Source organism: Vipera ursinii (assembly GCF_947247035.1).
Source record: "Vipera ursinii genome assembly, chromosome: 15".
NCBI lineage: Eukaryota > Metazoa > Chordata > Lepidosauria > Squamata > Viperidae > Vipera > Vipera ursinii.
The window spans coordinates 7263988-7282776 of NC_139528.1; the positions used below are offsets into that span (position 1 = coordinate 7263988).

General features: G+C 48.9%; 1 protein-coding gene across 1 annotated transcript in view; it reads left to right on the forward strand.

Annotated features, from left to right (window-relative positions):
• Positions 1–8859: 8859 nt before the first annotated feature.
• Positions 8860–18789, forward strand: part of LOC310647106 (neuroblast differentiation-associated protein AHNAK-like) — a gene marked incomplete at its 3' end in the record, with an annotated part of 53509 nt that continues 43579 nt past the window's right edge. The window contains exon 1 of the mRNA XM_083374080.1: positions 8860–8988. The remainder of the gene's footprint in view (positions 8989–18789) is intronic.

Sequence of the window (18789 nt, forward strand, 5' to 3'; positions counted from 1 at the left end):
GGGGGGGCAGGGATGGGGCAGGGCGGGGCAGTTTGGGGGCACTCAGCGTCTAAAAGGTTTGCCATCACTGGGTCTGGAGAAAAGAAGGACTAGAATTGACATGATAGCAGCGTTGCAGTATCTGAGGGGTTGCCACAAAGAGGAGGGGGGGGGTCCACTTACTTTCCAAAGCACCAAGAGGGCCGGACAAGAAGCAAAGGATGGAAACTAATCAAGGAGAGGATCGAACTGGAATGAAGGAGAAACTTCCGGAACACCTGGCCTGCAGAGGTTGTGGGTGTCCCATCACTGGAGGCTTTTCAGAGACTGGACCATCACCGGTCTGAAATGGTCTGGGGTCTCCTGCTTGATCAGGGGTTTGGACTGCAGGACCTCCAAGGTCCCTTTCCAGCTCTATTCTGATTAGATTAGACCAGGGGTCTTCAAACCTGGCCCTTTTATGACTTGTGGACTTCAACTCCCAGAATTCCTCAGCCAGGCACGCTGGCTGAGGAATTCTGGGAGTTGAAGTCCACAAGTCATAAAAGGGTCAGGTTTGAAGACCGCTGGATTAGGCCAACCCAGAAAGTGGGCTAAGGCGATCGTGTGAATGCAGCAACGGGAAAGATGCGGGTTCAGACTCAGTGGTGGGAAGGGGACCAACAATGGAGAGATGGGGGGAAGAGGCGTGGGACGGAGACATTTTGAAGAGGGGGAGAAGCTGGGGCCAGGTTGCCAGGGAGGGGCACGGCCCGTTTGATCTCCGGCGCCAGGTTCACCAAATCCTGATTATTATTATTTTTGTTTTGTTTTTTTTCCCCAAATGTGTTTGTCTTCTTTTCGTTTGCGTAGATGGGAGGGCGCCCCCAAATTTCCCCTGCACTCCCTCCCCCCTCCCCCAAGTCTCTTTCTTGCAGACTTGGATAATGATGCTTCTAATTAAATATCTTGCAAAGCAGGTAGCAATTAGTCCTCGCTTTCTGGCGCCTCTCTCTCCCTCTTCCAAGGATGGGGAAATGGTTTGCAAATGTGAACGGAGCCGTGCCAAAACAGGGTGGGGAAGGACGTTTGCCAGGGTGAAAAAGCGAGGCCCAGTGGCTGGAGAAAAGGGTGCAGCTCTCGGCGGCCATGGGGATCAGCAGCTCAGTGGAGCCTCCCGATTCAGGCGCAGTGTACCCCTGCTTGTCGTTTCCTGGGGCAGGACTTTGCCTCCTGTCTTCCCTAACAGGCAATCCCGTTCTCCTCTTCTGCCTTTGCAATTTGGCATCTTGCAGATAGACTGCCCCTGAACAATGGAGTTTTCCCTTCATTGCCAGGGCTGAAAATAAATAGAGCCAGGTTGGTCTAGTGCAGAGGTAGGCGACCTCGGCTCTTTTATGACTCATGGACTTCAACTCCCAGAATTCCTGAGCCAGCTGGCTCAGGAATTCTGGGAGTTGAAGTCCATGAGTCATAAAAGAGCCGAGGTTGCCTACCCCTAGTCTAGTGGTTAAGGCAGCAGATTAGAAACCATGAATTCTAGTCCTGCCTTAGCCATGAAAGCCAGTTGGGTGACTTTGGGCCAATCACCAGGAGACGGTGAGTTCTAGTCCCGCCTTAGCCATGAAAGCCAGTTGGGTGACTTTGGGCCAATCACCAGGAGACGGTGAGTTCTAGTCCCGCCTTAGCCATGAAAGCCAGTTGGGTGACTTTGGGCCAATCACCAGGAGACGGTGAGTTCTAGTCCTGCCTTAAATATGAAAGCCGGCTTGGGTAACTTTGGGCCAGTCCCTCTCTCTCAGCCCGCCCACCTCGCAGGGTTGTTGTGGTGGGGGAAAAATAGGAAGAGGAAGCAGCCTTAGGTATATGTTCACTGCCTTGAGTTGGTTACAGAAAAATAATAAGCATGGGTTGCAAATAAATGATTGTTTCCTGTGTGAACTTGCTTAATTAGTCTACACATCCTCTCTTTGCAATTAACCATGTTTATGTGCACCGGGGGGCCCCATGGCCTTGGCATAGCTAGATAATGAGAGTTCAGCAAAAGTCTGCCTTACTCCTATTTAAGAAAAAAAATAAAACAGGTTAACCCAGTGTTTATCTCTGCGTCAATTGGCAATAAGTTCCATCGTTTATATCCTGTTTTTTCCCCCCTAAAATAAACCCTTTGCTCTTTCCCCATCTCTCCCGCTGCCTTTCCCTCCTCCCAGACTAATTTCTCACAAATTTTGGACAGGGTCAGAGAAGAGATGGAGCCTGTTCAAAAGCTCCACTCCTTCAACATCTGGATTTTAATCTAGCTCCAGTGGTTGACGCTGGAGTCAAATTTCATCTGAAATTAGAGACTCGGGCTGGGTGAAGCCAACTTCACTGGGGCTGCCTGAAAGAAAAGGCCAGGCATCTGAACAAGAAACGAAGGAAATCTTCCCTCACTCGGCAGCTGTAGTTCACACAACTCGCCGAATCCTTAAACCAAGTTAACTGCAATTTACTGCAGTTTTTTTGAAACTTGGCCATTTCAAAAGGGTTGGCTTAAAACTCCCAGGATTCCCAGGAGGATTCTGGGAGTTGAAGTCGACCCCTCTAAAGTTGGCCAGTTTGGGAAAGACCGATTTACAGCATCTTTGGGCCCCGATAAATGATTTGTCATGTGTCGGCCAGATGTTTCTTTGCTCCTCCAACAGATGATGGGTTCCTAAATATTCCACCTGTCAGAATCCATTTATATCATATTCATAAATGGAATGTTTCAAACATTATTCCATGGATTCTGCCATCTCCCGAAGAGAAGAGAATAGATGTGTATTGAACCGGTATTAGGCATTTCAAAGGAAAGGAGAAGCCTTTTGAACTGGGGAAACAAAAGGGGGGGCTAGCATCTGGCTTGTGTCATGGAAGAGAGCAATAAACATGAAGGGTCCTAAGTTCCTTTTTCCCACGAGAGGGATGATACGAGAGGAAGGATGGGGAACTGACCAAATGGGGTTAAGGGGGGTTAAACCGGGAACTCTTTATAAGGGTTTACTTCGTGGGATAATATTAAGTCCTGTCTCGTTTCCTACAACCAAGCATGTCATAGTAAAGATTCTTTTTGGAATAGATTTGACTCCAAGAATTTTGTCTTCCTAAGACGTGGTCTGGGGTGGGTCCCAACACCACCTCTGGATTCTCATTGCGGCTGAACTGTTCATTCTAGACTGGAGAGTTCAGAATATTATTATGGCTGCATTAAGGTGGGTGTCCTTCCCTTCAAGGACCCCTCCCTGCATCCAGGTGGGACAGCTGCAAGGGGTGGCAGGGGTGGCGTGGCAGCGTAACCAGGAGTCTTTGGAAACCTTGCAAGGAAAAGCCAGGAGGAGAATGTGTGTCTCAACAGCAGGAACTGCAAGAGGGATCTCGGAGTCCTAGTGGGCAATCACTTAAATAGGAGCCAGCCGTGTGCGGCTGCAGCCAAAAAAGCCAAGGCAGTCCTAGGCTTCAAATTTCAAGATCACAAGAAGTCCTAGTACTGCTTTACGATGCCTTGGTAAGGCCACTTAAAGCTGCCTCTAGTTCTGGTTGCCATATTATAAAAAAGATGTTGAGTGCAGTGTATGCCTCCCAGCATACACAAAGGACAGCACAGCAGGAGGCTGATGGTGCAGATCAGCAGAGGGGCTGGACAGCTCCGGGCGATGACTGCTCACTCAGGATAAGCCTAATGACTTAAGCTGTTGACAGCCCCAGGCATGGTCAGCCTGGTGGGAAGCCAGGATCTACACCCATTGTCACCTGCACTGGCAGGAAGCCCAGGTTTGAACTGATTGGATGCCATCCACCTGGGCAGGTACAAATAGACGCCAGGCTTCCCTGTTTCCCCAGTTCGTTCTGTTCAGAATAAACTCATCTTTACCCCGGCTCTGTGTCCGTCTCTATGTGAAGCACGCGACCTTACATTGAGACTCTAGAAAGGGTGCGGAGAAGAGCAACCAAGATGATTAGGGAACTGGAGTTGAAGTCCACGAGTCATAAAAGAGCCAAGGTTGCCTACCCCTGGCCCTAGAGGGAAGTGATGTGGGGGGGGGGGAATTGAAAGCCAGGACATTGTGAGAATATTTAAGAGCTAACAACCAGTTGCACATGATGAGTATATTTATAACTGGCAAATGTCCATCACTCTTTGGAATTGAGAATGGGACCTGTTTTCGGTGTGAAGCTCCGTCACTTTTCAACAACCCACAGGAAGTTTTGTGGTCTCAACATCTCCTTCTCATAGCCCCATTTCCTACCGTTAAACTTTCGCTTTGACCCTTTGGGGAAACACCTTTTCTTATCGACAACTCATCTCACAAACTTCCAGGCCACACAACCTCCTGCTGGCTTCTGTAATAACTTTCCGTTTTCGTTTGCAGAGAGACCTGCTACTTTTTAATCTTCTTTTTTTTAAAAAAAACAACGACCTGGCTCTGTTTTATTTTTCAGTGACAAAGGACTTGGGGTTTGTATGTAGTGGCAAGGAATTCCACAGGCTGATTAGCCCGTGTCACACTTTGCCGTTGCAGACGTGGCATCTCACAGTGCGTTGTGGTGGTTGAACTTGACCAAGCTCCAAAAGGAAAGCAGGTTCGGGCCATTGGATGGAAGACCACAAGGAAATCTCGGGATTTCTAAAGAAGAGAGTACAGATAGTCCTCGGGTTATGGCCACAACTGAGCCCCAAATTTCTATTGCTAAGCGAGACAGTTGTTAAGTGAGTTTTGACCCATTTTACGACCTTCCTTGCTACCGTTGTTAAGTGAATCACTGCAGTTGTTAATAACACGGTTGTTAAGTGAATCTGGCTTTCCCCGTTGACTTTGCTTCTCAGAAGGTCCCAAAAGGGGATCGCATGACACACACACCCCCGGGACCCTGCAACCGTCATAAGTACATGCCAGTGGCCAAGCATCTGAAGTTTGATCACATGACCCTGGGGAATGCTACGATGGTCCTAAGTATGAAAAAATGGTGGTGTCACTTTTTTCAGTGCTGTGGTTAACTTTGAAGAGTCACTAAACGAACCGTTGTAAATTGAGGACTGCCTGTAGCAGAAAGTTGTCAGGTGGCTTCCACGAACTCGCCAAAGATCGATGCCCGTTCCGAAGTTAAGACGTGCCTTTCAGGTTTCCCCACTACAACAACCCTGTGAGGTGGGGTTGGGCTGAGGGAGAGTGACTGACTCCGGGGAATGTTCTGGCTGAGGGCTCTTTAAAACAACAACAACAACAAAACTTCTTGCAAATCCCACAGCTTCTCTCTGATAAAATCTTTGGCACTGAGCACTTTAACTTGCTGTGAGAAATCACAAGATCTCATGCAAATTTACCAACCACAGCTAGATAATTGGACAAATTATGCCCTCCACACGTTGGCTCGATAATTTATGGAACTCCTTGCCACAAGATTTCAGATCTCCATGTGGGGAGGCTGGGTGACAGGAGGAAGGGGAGCGATTTACACAGCACAGCGGCCTCCTGTCTTTCTTCAAAGCCTGGATTTTAATTTCCCAATTGGAATACAAGCCTGCTTGCCAATCTCGGCAACTATACCACTTATGGACTTCAACTCCCAGAATTCCCCAGCTAGCCCTGAGGTAGGGGGATGCAGGCTTGAAACCAGAGAGCCAGTTTGGTGTAGTGGCTAAGGTGCTGGGCTAGAAACCAGGAGACGGTGAGTTCTAGTCCTGCCTTAGGCGTGAAAGCCAGCTGGGTGACTTTGGGCCAATCACTAGAGGACGGTGAGTTCTAGTCCCGCCTTAGGCGTGAAAGACAGCTGGGTGACTTTGGGCCAATCACCAGAGGACGGTGAGTTCTAGTCCCGCCTTAGGCGTGAAAGACAGCTGGGTGACTTTGGGCCAATCACTAGAGGACGGTGAGTTCTAGTCCCGCCTTAGGCGTGAAAGACAGCTGGGTGACTTTGGGCCAATCACCAGAGGACGGTGAGTTCTAGTCCCGCCTTAGGCGTGAAAGCCAGCTGGGTGACTTTGGGCCAATCACCAGAGGACGGTGAGTTCTAGTCCCGCCTTAGGCGTGAAAGACAGCTGGGTGACTTTGGGCCAATCACCAGAGGACGGGGAGTTCTAGTCCCGCCTTAGGCGTGAAAGCCAGCTGGGTGACTTTGTGCCAGTCTATCTCTCTCAGCTCAACCAACCCTCACAAGGTTGTTGTTGTGGAGAAAAATAGGAGGAAGAAGGAGTACAGGGAGTCCTTGACTTACAACAGTTCACTTAGTGACCATTCAAAGTTACAAAGGCACTGAAAAAAGTGACTTATTTTTCACACTTAACGACCGTTGCAGCATCCCCACTGTCCCGTGATCAGAATTCAGACGCTGGAAACTGATTCATACTTATGATGGTTGCCGTGTCACGTGATCCCCTTTTGCAACCGGATTCACTTCACAACCGTGTTCTATTTAATCTTATTTTTAACTTTTGTATATTGTATTTTTATTGCCCTGTACACCGCCCTGAGTCCTTCGGGAGAAGGGCAGTATAGAAATTAAATTAATAAATAAATTAATAAATAAACTGCAACGAGTCACTTAACGAGAAAGCGGCAAGAAAGGTCGTACAATGGAGCAAAAGTCACTTAACTAATGCTCGCTTAGCCAACAGAAATTCCGGGCTCAGAGTTGCGGTTGTAAGCCGAGGACTACCTGTATTAGGCCCGTCCGTCACCACCTCGAGTGACTTTATCAAGTAATCAAGGCAGAATAAAAATCCAATGAATAAATAATAAGCAAACGAGCTCTTTCCACACGAGTGCTAATGCAAAAGAGTTAACATGCTTATTTTAAGTTAATTCATGTTCTGGGTGTGCACCATCCCTTGAACCATCAACTAATCAAATCATCTGTGTCTCCAGCCCAATTTCAATTTTAGACAAGCCTTGGGCCTTGGTGGAGCAGTGGGCTAATGCCTCCTTAAGTAACACCAGCTGCCTGCCATTAGTGCAGGTTCGAGTCCCACCAGGCTCAAGGTTGACTCAGCCTTCCATCCTTCCCAGGTAGGTAAAATGAGGACCCAGATTGTTGGGGGCAATAAGCTGACTTTGTAGTAATGCCGCTTGAGATGGGGCCGAAAGCCCTAATAAACAGGCATATACATAGAATGAAGGCTACTGCTAAGCTTGTAAGCCGCCCTGAGTCTTCGGAGAAGGGCGGGATATAAATGGAATTAAAATAAAATAAAATAAAATAAAATTAGTGCAGGTTCGAGTCCCACCAGGCTCAAGGTTGACTCAGCCTTCCGTCCTTCCCATGTAGGTCAAATGAGGACCCAGATTGTTGGGGGCAATAAGCTGACTGTAATAATGCCGCTTGGGGTGTTTGTGAAAGCCCTAATAAGCAGGCATATACATAGAATGAAGGCTACTGCTAAGCTTGTAAGCCGCCCTGAGTCTTCGGAGAAGGGCGGGATATAAATGGAATAAAAATAAAAATAAATAAATAAATAAAATCGGGTGTTTGTGGAAATGCAGCCGCTCGGTCCTCCAAGGACCCGGTTGGGTCTGCTGTATGAACAGATCCTAGGAATCCAGCCCGTCCTGTTTTCATTCAGCGGTGAAGCGCAAGCTGGAGCTTTCGAAATGTTGACCTTGTGGGGGGGGAGGTCACGGATGGGGTGGGGGGGTGTCCCTCTGACGAATGCCAAGTGGAAAATGGGGGGTGGAGGTGACCCCCATCATCTCCGGCTCCTGGAGAAGCTTCCCAGGGACGGAGAAATTGGATTCAGCTACCACCCATCCTGGTTTGGCCGTCTTGCCCCAATCCTCCCCCCCCCCCGGGGAAATCTTTGCTCCTGCTGCCTCAGCTCTGCGGACCTGGCGCCCCCCCCCCTCGCAGCCATCTCGGGTTTTGCAATGGGTTTTCTGGGGGGGGTGAGGGGTAAGAAGGGAAAGCTGATGAGGAACAGGAGGCACCAGTCGATATGGGTGGCGGTGGGGGCTGAATGGAGCCTCCAGCATCAGAGGCAGTCTATTTTTGAAAATCATAGAGCAGGGAAAGGCTGCTGAGGTTTTTTTTTAAAAAAGCCTCTTTTCTCTGGTTGCCAGTTAAGGCTGGAAGTTCTTGAAATGGCCTGGAGAAAAGATAAGCCTTAATATATATATATATATAAAATTTGCGGCCCATTTCTCATTTCAAGGTGACTTTGAGTGGCTCAGAACCAGTTTTTCTTCCTTTCTTTTCTTTTCCTTTCTCTTTCTTTCTTTCTCTTTCCTTTCCCTTCCCTTTTTCTTTCTTTTCCTTCCTTCTTTCCATTTCCTTCCTTCCTTCTCTTTCTTTCCGTTCCCTTTCCTGTCCCTTTCCTTTCTCTTTCTTCCCTTCTCTTCCCCTTTCTCCTTCCTTCCTTCTTTCACTTTCTTTTTCTTTGCTTTCCTTTCCCTTCCCCCTTTTCCCCTTTGTTTTTTTCCCTTCCTTCCTTCCTTCCTTCCTTTCCTGTCCTTTCCCTTTCTCTTTCCCTTTCTCTTTCCCTTCCCTTCCCCCCTCTCTCCTTCCTTCCTTTCCTGTCCCTTTCCTTTCCTTCTCTTCCCCTCTTTCTCCTTCCTTCCTTCCTTCCTTCCTTCCTTCCTTCCTTCCTTCCTTCCTTTCCTGTCCCTTTCCTGTCCCTTTCCTTTCCTTCTCTTCCTGTCTTTCTCCTTCCTTCCTTCCTTCCTTCCTTCCCTCCTTCCCTGTCCCTTCCCTTTCCTTCTCTTCCCATCTTTCTCCTTCCTTCCTTCCTTCCTTTCCCTTCCCTTCCCCTCTCTCTCCTCCTTCCCCTCCCTCCCTCCCTCCCTCCCTCCCTCCCTCCCCCGGCGACGGAGCGGGCCGAGTCCCACCCATCCCGGGCCGGGTTACAAGAGGCGCGGCCGGGCGGGGAGCGCCACTCGCTTCTCTTCCGCGGCCCGGCTGGCTTCGTGGGCTCGCTCGCCGCCTCCGGGGATCAGGCTCCGGGTCGGGGGCTGCAGGGGCGTCGCAGCGGGACGGCGCCGGGCATGGCCGTGCTGGGAGGCTGAGGCCACCGACCCACAGGTCAGCCCACTCTCGCCGGGGCAGGGGGGAGGGGGGTCTGGGTGTGTGGGGGGGTGTTGGGGGGGGGGTCCCGGGGCCAGCTGACCCCACCCTCCAAAAAAAGACACGCGCGGCTGCAGATACCAGGCGGGCGCCCACTGGGACCCCCGAAGGGAGTCGAGACCCCCCCATCTAATAAGGGAAGGGAATCTCCCCCCCTCCTCCCGCCCTAGCCGCCCCCTTCCCCCCCCGGGAGACGCCCTGAAGAGTCCGGACGCTTCCCCGAGCCTGGAGCTGGGGGGGGGGGAAGTCTGGCCCTGGGGCGGGAGGGGCGCTGGAAGCGGCTTGTCCGGCTTGCGGGGGGTCGGGGGGGGGCTGTCCCGTTTTGGCGCAGACTTTGGACTGACCAGAAGGGGAGGGAGGGGTGGGGTGCTCTCGCGACCCTCCTTTGCCACAGATGCGGGGGGACCTTGCTCGCCTGCCCGTTTCCCCCCCCCCCACACACACACCCCAACTCCAGCCCTGGGGGTCGAATTTGGAGCTGGAAAGGGACTTTCCCCACCCCACCCCGCACGATCTGGCCCGCCAAGCCCCCCCTCCCCATGCAGGGGAGATGGAGTGGGGGGGACCCGTCCGAGAAAGTTGGGCTCCCCCCCTCCCCAACGACTCGGGGCAGGCAGGCAGGCAGGCAGGCAGGCGTAGGCCCGGAGCTGATGTGGCTGGCCGGGCGAGCGAGCGAGGCGTTGGCTTAATCCAGAGTGACTCCGGTTCGGGAGGAGTGTGTTGTTTTTTTTCTCTCGCGCCTGATGGGTTTGGGGTTTTAACATTATTTTAACTAACCTACTACATTGGGCACAATCATTTCACTTTAAATCTTGTATCCTGTATTCTTATTTGTGTTGCCCTGTACGCCGCCCTGAGTCCTTCGGGGAGAAGGGCGGTATATAAATCAAAGAAATAAATAAAATAAAATAAATTCCCAAGGAAACGGGACGGTGGGCGAAGGAGGGGGAGCGAGAGGAGACCCGTGTGTGTGTGTGGGGGGGGGGAAGAGTTCCCCCGAAGCTTGCTTTTGGCGGGGACACCCACCCCCCCGTCCCCCAAAATCTCCGCGCTCGGGACGGGCGTTCTTTTTTTCCGCGCGTCGCAGCAGTTCGGGACAGGGCGCGGCTCCGGATTAAGCCTTCGCTCCGGAGCTGGCGGAAGGCGGACGGCTGCAGGTTTGGCAGCTGTGCCTAAGAAGCCGAGGCGAAGGAGCCCAACTTGGGGGGGTGGGCTTGAACGGGCTAGGGACCCCCTTTTCCTTTGCAAAGCCTTCCCCACCCCTCCCTCTCTCTCTCCTCCCTCTGTTTTTGCCGGAGTGACTTTGCTCCGCTTGGGAAGAGCGAAGGGGACAGGCAAGAGAGCGCAGAGGGATGTTTTGGGGGGGGGGGGAGGAAGGGGGTCTGGTGGGAAGCGCAGCGGCCCCACCCACCCAATTCGGATTAAGCAAGCCAGCGCCCGGAGTCACTCCGCTTCGCTCTTCTTCTTCTTCTTCTTCTTCTTCTTCTTCTTCTTCTTCTTCTTCTTCTTCTTCTTCTTCTTCTTCTTCTTCTTCTTCTTCTTCTTCTTCTTCTTCTTCTTCTTCTTCTTCTTCTTCTTCTTCTTCTTCTTCTTCCCAAATTTCTTGTGTCTTTTTTTTCACACACCCCCCCACCCCCCCACCCCCCGCCTTCCCTTTTGTTGCTTGTGCAACTGGCGTGAATGTGGATTGCGGGCGGGCTTGCGGGAGGGGCAGGCGCTAGGTCCTGGCTGGGGATGCCCCCCTCTCTCTCTCTCTGGGCGGGGAAGCGTTCCCCCTCCCCACCTCACCCCCACCCCCACCCCCTTCCCCGCCCTTGGGCCCCCCGCCAGCCCTCTGGAATGCGCTGGCTGGAAAGACTGACGAAGGCCAGCGGAGGAAGGGAAGGGCCGAGCCCATCCTAAAGAAGCTTTGGTGGGGCGGGGGGGGGGGGGCTCGGATCTGGGGAGAAGGGAGCCGAAGCCCAGGGAATTCCCTAAGCAAGGCGGGCGGGCGGGCCAGGATTGCGGGCAGCGCTGATTCAGACGACTCCCGAAACCCGCGTGTGTTGCAGAGCGAGCAAACGCGCGCGTGTGTTGCAGAGCGGAAAATCTCCCGCAGCCAAAAGGAAGGAGAGAAAGAAACGAATCCCATTTTTGGGGGGTGGAGGGGGGGGGAAAGAAAGCTGGGGTTGCATAACCTGTTGAAACCCCCCCCCCCCTCCCGCCTTCCCCAGAGTTAACAGGACACCCTGGCTGTGTTTTCGTTTGGATTGATCTATTTTGATTTAGGTGATTTTTAAGAGGCCAGGGCTTGCAGCTAAAGAACCAAGAGATGTAGGGTAAAAGCTAGCAAACAACGATAACAACCCAAAACCTATTTATTCCAAAGAAGAGTTGCACAAACCCAAGTAAATGAAGAAATAATATATATATATTTTTTAAAAAAGCGGTTTTGCAATCCTGCCGTTCAGAAGACCTGGGAGAACCACTTGGAGGACTAGGTCTTTGATGATCACAAAGGTGGTTTTCGGGTGGGGGAGGCACACAGATCTGGGAGGAGGGGAGAGAGAGATTTTTTTTCCCAGAGTCAGGAATTGGAGTCGACCTTAAGAGCAGCAGCATTTGTTCTCACAACCTCCCAAACCAGGGAAAAAATATATATATCCTGCTTTAGCTGACGTGCTATGTGAACCCAGCCAATAGGAATCTTTCATCTGCAGGGCTGGGATAGCCTAGTCAAGGCTTGTGGTTGATGCGGTCAGCATCAGAATACTACAGCACATCTGGTGCAAAGTGAAGCTGTGGAACTCCCTGCCACTCGATGCTTATATACGTAGTGTCTGCTAGGGGTGGAACGCTTTGGGATCAAAAGGGCTCGGTGTGCAGATGTGTTGCGTGAGGAGGCTTCCACCTAGACCCTAGGGCAGGAGTAGGCAACCTCGGCTCTTTTATGACTCATGGACTTCAACTCCCAGAATTCCTGAGCCAGCCAAGCTGGCTCAGGAATTCTGGGAGTTGAAGTCCATGAGTCATAAAAGAGCCGAGGTTGACTACCCCTGCCCTAGGGGAAGATTCATGGTGACGGTCTTCTGAATGGATGGGCTTGCTTTGGTTCCCGGAGTGGGTCATGGAGCACTTGAGGAATCCATGGGTTTTGTGACCCTGTTTGGCAGAGAAATGGGGTTCGGCCACCCCGGGTAGCTGCAGCCAAGGAGGCCCCTGGGCAAGTCCAGGTTGTGTGTTTTTCAGGAGAGGACACTGCTGAAATCGGTCAGATTCCTACAACATAATGGAAGCTTTTGAAACCGAATTCATGCAATGCAGCTGGACGGGTTCACCCAGCTCAGGCATAGTCCAAATTCACCCGTCCTGTTCCGTCTGGATTCGGAAAACACCTGGCATTTGGCACAGGTAGTCGTCCTCGGCTTAACAATCACAATGGAGCTCCAAATTTCTGTTGCGAAGTGAGAGAATGGTTGCACGAGGCTTGCCCCATTTTGTGACCTTTCTCAACCACAAGTCGTTTAGCGAAGCACTGCCGTCGTTAAGCTAGCAACCCGGTTGTTAAGTGAATCTGGCTTCCCCATTGGTTTGGCTTGTCAGAAGGTTGCGAAAGGGGAACACGCGAACCCCGGGACACAGCAACCCTCATAAATAGGAGCAAGTTGCCAAGCATCCGAATTCCGATGACGTGTCTTGTAGTAGGAATGCTGTCAAGGGCCTAAGTGTGAAAAAGCGGTCATAGCTCACTTTTTTCTGCGCCATTTTCAAAGTTACTAAATGAACTGTTAGAAGTTGAGGACTATGTGTACCTACTTTAGCCTGGATTAGCGTGTCGCGTAAACCTAACCGAGGTTTTGTCTTGTTTGTGCTGGCGTGTAAAAAAAAAAAAAAAGTGCTTTTTCCAAATTTCGGTTTACCTCCTGGGACAGGATGAGGCTGGGTTTTGCCTGCTCTTCAAGACTGTACGATAAGTTTGCAATAGATTGGGCCTACCCCGCAGGGTGGGCTTGCCAAGGACTCTTCCGAGAAGAGGAAAGGGGTGTGTGTGACTTTTACAGAATGGGGTCTGTGCCGATGAGGTTGGGGCGTTCCTGAAATGGGGCGGCAGCGCCCCAAATGTGTACTGCAGCAGCAGGAATGGAAGCTTTTTTTCAATCTGGTGTCCTCAGCTCTTTGGCCAATAAGGCAGTGGGGCTGGGGATTAGGGATGCTGGAGTCCAGATTGGCAAGAGGGGGCGCAGATCTTTCACACCCTACAAGATTGCTCTGCTCTGAGTCCTTCAGGAGAAGGGCGGTATATAAATCAAATAAATATAAATATAAATATAATCTCCATTTTCCAACCCTGTCCGTGAATGGCACATTTGCTTCTGCGTTTGCTGTCTTTAAACTGCCCAACGCTAAATCGGTAATAATTCTCTTTCAACTGGGGCAGAGCTGGAAGTGCCTGGTTCCCCCCCCTCCCGCGTGCACATTCTGCATCCCGTTTCGCACCGCTGGTCCGGACCTGCCTGATGCTCTCTCTGGGCCCCTGGCCCCAACTCCCGTGCCCGCTTTCTGCTGATGCCACGAAAGCGTGTTTGAATGTTTTGGACCGCCGCTGTGCGTTAATTCACTGCGTGCTTGTCTTGCATTTTGCTTCTCTGGGATGGCTGGCTGGCTGGCTGGCACGGAGGTTGCCAGGTTTTCGGCTTTCCACTCGGCTGGAATGGCTGCCCATGAAACGGGGCCTGGGGAGGGGGACGGGGGGGGCGATGCCTCCAGCCTATTCGTGTGCCCCCACCCTCCCTCCTGTTCTTTTCATTCGGTCTTGCTCTGAGAGAGAGAGAGAGAGAGAGAGAGAGAGAGAGAGAGAGAGAGAGAGAGAGAGAGAGAAGGGATGAAGCTTCTTGCTTTGTTCCAAAAGGATGAAATTCACGCTTGGCGCCAGAAGGCCGGGACAGCAAGTTTTGGACCCAAAGGAGAGGACAGAAGCTGGAGGATTTTCAGCTTCAATGGGGCCTCGTATGTGCAGGCTTCAGCCCCTGGCTTTGCATCGCCCTCCGTTTCAGCCACCGCAGGCGGAAATCTAGCACGTGGGAGAAAAACACGAAACAGGCAACCTTAATGGACTGCTTTTCTGCGTTGCGGGGCTTTTCAGATGATTTTTGCCTCCAAAACCTCAGTTCCAACCTGCCATGCTGAGCCTTTGGAAAGGGCCCCTTCCCAAAAAAAAAGAGAAAGAAGAGCCAAAAAAAGAGGGGGTCCTTTGCAACAATTTATTTATTCATTTTTATTTATTAAATCTATGAGCAGCCCATATCACAAATGAGCACCTCTGGTGGGGGGGGGGGCTAGATAAAGTCCCGGCTGCTTCTCTCATTTTTGTGCATTCTTCATTATTGTTCTATATTTATTGTAAAGGGAACTGCTGAGCTTTTAATTAAGACAGCTGAGATAAGAACTGGACTAATTAGGGTATCCTGCAAGGAAGAGACACTTACCTGACTGCGTATTATCACATACCTAGTATCACTACATTACCTTCCATAGCTATTCTGCATTACCATTTTATCCTGGAACCAGATTATATATTTTATTTTTTATTTTTAACTTATTGATAAGGTTGCAAGACTAATCAATTAACAAACCTAGTCTAGTCTAGTCATATTCTCTATTCTATTCTATTCTATTCTATTCTATTCTATTCTATTCTATTCTATTCTATTCTATTCTATTCTATTCTATTCCAACATTTATTCCATTCCATTCCATTCCATTCCATTCCATTCCATTCTATTCTATTCTATTCTATTCTATTCTATTCTATTCTATTCTATTCTATTCTATTCTATTCTATTCTATTCTATTCTATTCTATTCTATTCTATTCTATTCTATTCTATTATTTTCCAACATTTATTCCATTCCATTCCATTCCATTCCATTCTATTCTATTCTATTCTATTCTATTCTATTCTATTCTATTCTATTCTATTCTATTCTATTCTATTCCAACATTTATTCCATTCCATTCCATTCCATTCCATTCCATTCTATTCTATTCTATTCTATTCTATTCTATTCTATTCTATTCTATTCTATTCTATTCTATTCTATTCTATTCTATTCTATTCTATTCTATTATTTTCCAACATTTATTCCATTCCATTCCATTCCATTCCATTCCATTCCATTCCATTCTATTCTATTCTATTCTATTCTATTCTATTCCATTCCATTCCATTCCATTCCATTCCATTCCATTCCATTCCATTCCATTCCATTCTATTCTATTCTATTCTATTCTATTCTATTCTATTCTATTCTATTCTATTCTATTCTATACTATTCTATTCTATTCTATTCCATTATTCTATTCTATTCTATTCTATTCTAATTTCTATTTCTTATTCTATTTCTATTTCTTATTCTATTTCTATTTCTTATTCTATTTTATTCTATTCTAAATATTTATTCTATTCCATTCCATTCCATTCCATTCTAATTTCTATTTCTATTTCTATTATTTCTATTTCTTATTCTATTTCTATTTCTTATTCTATTTCTATTTCTTATTCTATTCTATTCTATTCTTGAGCAGGGGGTTGGACTAGAAGACCTCCAAGGTCCCTTCCAGCTCGATTCTGATTCCATTGTTCTTGTGCTTAATTTTCTCTCTCTCTGTTGTTTCTTGCATTTTTTTAGGGCCCATGTTTTCCTCTCTGTACAGGTGGTCCTCAATTTACAACCATTTGTTTAGTGACCGTTCAAAGTTACAACAGCACTGAAAAAGTGATGTGGCTGATTTTCACACTTAACCACCATTGCAGCCATTCCCCCACGATCACGTGATGAAAATTCAGATGCTTGGCAACTGACTCATATATTTATGACGGTTGCATAGTGTCCCGGGGGTCACGTGATCCCCTTCTGTGACCTTCTGACAAGCAAAATCAATGGGGAAGACAGGTTCATTTAACAACTGGGTGACTCACCTAACGACTGCAGCAACTCACTTAACAACAGTGGCAAAGAAAAGCCCTCGAATGGGGCGAAACCCGCTTAGCAACTGCCTTGCTCAGCAGTGGAAATTTTGCCTCCATTGTGGTCGTAAGTCAAGGACGTTCTGCATCCATTTCACACACACACACACACACACACACACACACACACACACACACCCGTCCCTGTGCATTCTTGTTTTTTTGCATGTAGATGCTTGCCTGTTTTGTTTCACTCTTAGGCAATTGGGTGGAATATTTTATTTTTATTTTTTCTTCCACACTGCTCTTTGTGCTACAAAAGGGGGGGGAGCTCTTTGCATTTGCCCCCCCCCCCACTTTCCAGCTTGCAAAAACTTCAGAGCTTTGGAGTTTTGTTTTGTTTTAAAAGTTAAGTCACTATCTGGTTCTGTGTTGTACTGTATATATTTATTAGGAGGGGAACGTCTGGTTCACGAAAATATGCCAGGCTAATTTGTCTCTCAGCTGTTGGTCCTTTTCTTGCTCTGACGGGTTCGCTCCGAAAAAGAAGGCCAGGGGGGGTTACATTAGTTTGCGGTCAAACGAGGCTCCGTACGCCGCCGGCATCCTTTTTCAAAAATAAAATTATTTCCCTCTGCCGGGCCCACCTTACACCAAATGGCTTCGGGCCTCTGGTTTCCCCTCTCTAAAAAAAAAAGAAAAAAAAAGTACTGGGGTCCAGTGGTTAGAGCCCCCCCCCTTCCCCATGTCTGAATCCGGGTGACAGAAAATGCTCAAAAGCTTTGATGTACCCGTGTTTGTCCGTCCTTCCAAAGCAGGGGGGGGGAGGGGGGGCGGATTTGCGAGGCACGAGGTTGCCCCACGTGCAGGAGGCCGAGAGCGGATTCCGAAAACGCTGCAAAAATTGTCGCTTTCCAGGATCCTCGTCCAAGATTTTTTTGTAGATGTTGCTTGGCGGAAAAGCTGCCAGTTGCGTGTGTGTGTGTGTGTGTGTATTTTTTAAAATAAGAATAATAATAGTAGTAGCAGCAGGAGTAGTGGTAATATTAGTAATGGTGTTGGTGGCCTTGTTTACACGACATCCAGAAGTGTGTTTCGTGTCCCGTTAGGGGTTTTGCAAAAAGCGACACATTTTGTTGCATAGGGAAAAATAAAGCGATTTCTCGTCATCCTTGACTTACAACCACGATGGAGCCCAAAATTTCTGTCGATAAGCGAGGCGGTTGTCAAGCGGGTTTCGCCCCACTTTACGCCCTTTCTTGCCGCAGTTGTCAAGTGAATCGTTGCGGTTGTTAAGCTAGCAACACGGTTGTTAAGTGAATCCAGATTCCCCGTTGGCTTGGCTTGTCAGAAGGTGGCAAAAGGGGATCGTAGGACTCCGGGACTCAGCAACTGTCATAAGTACGAGTCAGTTGCCAAGCGTCCGAATTTTGATCACGTGACCATGGGTAGGCTGCAACGGTCTGAGTGTGAAATACAGTCATAAGTCGCTTTTTTTTTCACTGTCTTTGTAAGTTTGGTCACTAAACAAATGGTTGCAAGTTGAGAACTGCCTATATTCAGATTTTCCTCCTGGTAACTTTGACTCTTAAGAGATGAAGACTCTTACTCAGCACCCTATTCTAAGCTCCCTAAAAAGGATATGTTTGCATTCTTGTGGCTTCACACGGGAATTCCTGCAACCATGAGGACGAGAAACTTGACGAAAACAAAAAAAAACGCAAAGAAGACAAATCTCAGGGTTGAATGGATTCTGAACCGGCTGATCTATTGTTGCACTTTTCAAAATGGTGTGTTTACACTCGCACTAGTGTCTTTTTCTTCTAAATACCGCTATCCTCTTGCGGTATTTCTGCAAGCTTTACAAATTGACACAAGGTGTGTAAAGAGAACTATGGCCTGCCCGATTTTCTTTCCTCTTCCTCTCTCTTTTTTTAACGGGCATAGCAAAGATGGCAAAAAAGAGGAAAGCCAACCTCGGAAGGACGGACGGCTGAGTCAACCTGGAGAGCCGGTTAGGATCGAACTGCTGGCAGTGGGCAGAGTCAGCCTGCAATACCGCATTCTGACCACTGCGCCACCACGGCTCTTACTAGTAAAAGCTTTCTCCTTCTCCAACCTCTGTTACCGCCACGGGTTGCCAAGTGCCCGCATTGCGATCACGTCACCGTGGGGATGCCGCAACCGTCATGGGAAAAATAATCGCAACTCACTTTTTTTCAGCGCCCTTGTGGCTTTGAACGGCCATTAAACCAATGGTTGTAAGCTGAGGACCAGTCCAAATTTCAACACTGGGATGGCAATTCAGTTCGATGGTTCTTTGAGGGTGAGCTGATTCTTCGAACTTTTATGGACACAAACGGGGGTTTCCTTCGCACCATGATGGTTTTGCTGGGTTTTTTTAATTGCTCAGTTTTGCTGCCGTTCCGGAGATTTCTTTGTGGTCTACCATTCAGGACAACCAAGGCAGGGTCATTTAAGTTTAGGTAGTCCTCAAACTTATGACCACAGCTTCCATCAGTAAGGGTGCAGTTGCTAAGTGAATCCTGCCGTCTTTTATGACTTTTTCTGTCACGGTCATTAAAGCAAATCAAGCTTGACTTCACTGGTCCGAAGCCCACTGGGAAGTTTACAAATGAAGGTCATGTGACCGCGGGACCCTGCAATCGTGGTCAGTTCAAGTTGGTTTATTTGTTGGATTGTTTGTCTGTTTAGATTTCAGACTTCTGAACCACTCGTCTCTCTGGGTGGTTGCTTTTGATCGTGTGACTGCAGCGACCCTCTGGCGTTGGTCATAAGTTCGAGGACTGGTT